This window comes from Sciurus carolinensis, chromosome 11, assembly GCF_902686445.1.
Source record: "Sciurus carolinensis chromosome 11, mSciCar1.2, whole genome shotgun sequence".
NCBI lineage: Eukaryota > Metazoa > Chordata > Mammalia > Rodentia > Sciuridae > Sciurus > Sciurus carolinensis.
The window spans coordinates 133,527,628-133,531,471 of NC_062223.1; positions in this window are offsets into that span (position 1 = coordinate 133,527,628).

Here is a 3,844-nt window from a genome sequence, read left to right on the forward strand (position 1 = left end):
AAACACTCCCCAGCGCTCTTTCCCAAAACAGTTCCCCTCCCACCCACCCACCCTCCTACCAGGGCTGGGTGACAAAAATGAACACCCCAGAGATTTTGCCAAATTCTGGGCCAGGGAACATAAAATTACCCATAGAAAATGGGAGGAGCAGACCTCCCACAGAAGCAAACAATGTCCACTGGAAGGAAAATCACCCTTTGACTTACATGATCACTGTATTGTTTTCCAAATAACTTGGACTACTTTCTCTTAAAAAAGAGCTCAAAGCTCTAATCATAAAATATTAGAACTTAAAGGAATCTCAAAGGTCATCTTTAATGCCTCTGCCTTTTCCTGTTTTCAATGCACCTACCTATCCATTTTATTTTTTAATCTATCTGGTTATTCATCAAATAGTTGCTAAGTTCCTACTGGAGACACAACTTTGTTTCCTCAAGGAGCTGTCCTCTAGTGGGTAAGAAAACAAGTGAAATGACAGTTGTAATAAGTGTGAGAAGCAGTATGGCAGGAATAATGAATGTTGTAGAAGTACATCATCCAACTTGGGAGCATGGAGGGTTTTTCATGGAGGGGAATCATATTTTTAAATTGAGCTCTGAAAAAGAAGAAAATTCCTTTTGTTCAATGGGAGGTTTGTTCAACTCATACTATGGTTTGAGAGACCATTTGTGAAGATGAATATGCTTGGTATTAGCAGATAGAGTTTACTGCCAGATAAAGGAAAGTAAAGGTACAAATAACTTAAATGTACTGTGAAGCACCAGACTATGCTCTCATGAGTAGGATCCATGCAGTTTCAAGAAGGGTTTTAAGAGGAGGTGAAGGGAAATTTCCAGGTGGAAAGATTAGAAAAAGCTCCATGGAAGAGATGGAATTTGAATTCACCTTGAGAATGGATAGGATTTAGAGGCACATATGGGATGGGGAAGGCATTCCAAGTTAAAATAAAGGTACTAGCAAAGTAGCTTAGGGAATAAAGATAATTAACAAATAAAGACACTAGCAAAGGAATGTAGCTTAGAGGTAGAGCACTTGCCTAGTATGTACAAAGCCCTGGGTTCAATCCCTAGTACCCATTTATGCATGCACACACACATGCACACACACACACACACACACACACACACAGAGTAAGGTGAAGTCCAGAGAGGTTAAACAATTTCTCAGAGTTCTTCTGAATTCAACTGTAGTGTTCTGTGGTTTTTCCCCTTGGGAATGAATAGGTCCACCTCCCTGCTAGCAGTTAGCTAGAGGAGTACTTTAGCTAACTTCTACATCCCCAAAGAGTCTCTCCATGCAAAGAAAGCAGACTCCAGGCTACCAATGCAGGTTACCCTCATAAGAGGGTAGAAAATCACCCTAACAGATTGAGTTAGGGTCTCACTTTAGCCCTTCGGGGTCCAGTTTGAAATATTTGGAATTCCCATAGCTGTTTTCCTTTCTTCTTCCTTACCCCCACTGGAACACACTGACCTATGGTCTTTAGCATTAACCCTTTGTTGTTTTATGTAAATGCTCAGTTCTGGGCTCATGTTCACATAGGAGACAGTTTATAAGTGCAAGTTCCTAAAATACTGAGACACTTCACAAAGAATTCCCTTTAAGCAGTCAGCATACAACACCAGAAAACTTGGAGTGGGGGTTGGGAAGAAATATGGAATTGTAATAGTAAGAATCAACCACAAGGTGGTGCAGTGAGGCTGGAGAAAGGAAGGGCTAGGGTAGGAAGGGGATCCTCCTGGATCCTGCAGCAACCTACAGTGGGAGCAGGCTGACTAGCCCTCTTCCAATAAGGTCTGATTAAGTCTTGACAGTGGAATTCTGGAACATGGGGCAAGACTCACAGAGCCAGTTTTTCCTCTTTGTGTTCCTCTCCTTTTGTAAATCACCTATGATCAAGAGCAGGGACCAGGGACACCTGCAGACCACTACAGTTGTATATTGCTCTGTAAAACCATCCCTCAGATATAAGAGGGAGCAGCCTGTGCCAGAACTGAGAGACTCTGCTAGTAGGAAGTGTGTGTGTGTCCTTGAGGTTGGAGTGACTGGTAGGCAGGGTCAAAGATGCTTTTTCTCTTAGTCATTTAATGAGCTTCTTGGAAACAAAACCTGAGTTTTGTTCCTAAAGGAAACCACACCCTGGAAATCCGATGTTTCCCCAGAATTTGATATTTCAAGGGGCTATCCTGAGAGATGGTTTGGATACTTCGAAGATGCAGAGGAAAGCTTCCTTTCTGTTCTTCATCCAAAACGCATCCTACACAGACTATGCAAATAAAAATTTTCTCCCACTTTGGTTCATATCTGTTGTTAAATAAATACACATGCCTACAAATTTCCTTTTCCAGACACTTCTCAACAGTTTTCTGTAAAATTCTGCTTAAAACACATCTATGCACACACATACCACGATAGACACAGTGTAATGCAGAGACCAAAATAATCTCATGCAGTTTGAGGGCAGAGCACCACTTGACCTTAGAGTGGGGCATTTGTTTCCTTCTTGTGTGTGCTGGTTCTGAGCTCAGACTGGAGCGATGAAGAAGGAGAAGGAAAAGGAGAAATGGAGGAGAGGTTCTCAGAGTCCCATTTGCAACCTCTGCAGCCTAGCTGGAGAGCAAAAATGCATAAGAGGGAGGCTTTATTTTGGTATTTTCTGTGAAGTCAGAACAGTGAGAGGAAGACACACTGAGAAGAAGCTGGTCTCAGGAGGGCTGGGGAAGGCTTGGTTCAGACCTTTGCACTTAGTCTTTGTAGGGCAAGCAGGGGTCACAGTGTTTGTTGATGCAGGAAAGAGAAGGTAGGGGCTGGGTTTGTAGCTCAGCAGTAGAGCGCTTGCCCAGCATGTGTGAGGCACTGGGTTTAATCCTCAGCACCACATATAAACAAATAAAATAAAGTAGTGTGTCCATCTGCTATATATATGAAAGAGGAGGTATGTGTGTGGGGGTCTGAGTGTAGAAAGAAAAAGTGAAAGACAGGGAAGGGAGTAGAAAAGGCCAAACCTAGAAGTGGACACATGCAATTGAGAAGAGGGTACAACAAGAGTAAGCCACTGGAGACATAAGTGAAGAAATGTAAATAAGCAATAGCTAACTTAGCAGAAGAAGAATGGGAATAATACAAAGCTCAAGGAAAGGGAATGCAATCTAAGGAGAGCAGTGAGATAGGGTGAGATCTGAGAACATGGAGGAGAGGGAGGGGGGTGGGTGGTGGGACGAGCTGTGCCAGGCCTGATGTGCAGCTGAGCTGGGCTGCCTGTGAGTGCAGCCAGGCCTGTGGGGAAGCCACCAGCTCATCTGTTACTTACAAGCACAAACTCCCCCTCAATCCTGATTAACAGGAATTAAGTGGCATATGGCTAATCCTCCCTGCCATGGTTATTAATACTCTTCAGACAGTGCAGAGGAAACCAGGCAGCATTCCTTACTCAGTCCAGAGGTTTCTCCTAGCCTGGCATTGGTAAGGATGAGCTCTGACCACCCACACCTGCTCCAGCTAGCAGGAGGGGAGGCAGAAGTGGCTGGAGAGCTTTCTCTAAGTCCTTGAAGGACTCTTAATCCTCCACAAGTGTGTGCTACGGACACTTCCTTCTTGCAAATATATCTGTGTCTGTTGTTTTATTTTAAAAGTCACAGAATACCTCTGATGGACAGGGTAATATATGCTATCATTCCCATGGGAAAAAATTAGGAAAACAAACCCAAAAGAAGTAGAAGAGACCTGACTTAGGACCATTCATTACTCATGTCAAGTTTGGGTGTACTCACTCCTAGCCTAGTATATGGCAAATAGCAACCAACCTGCTCCATGATTAGGGAGACAGGGGTGGGGCAGGGAGGAA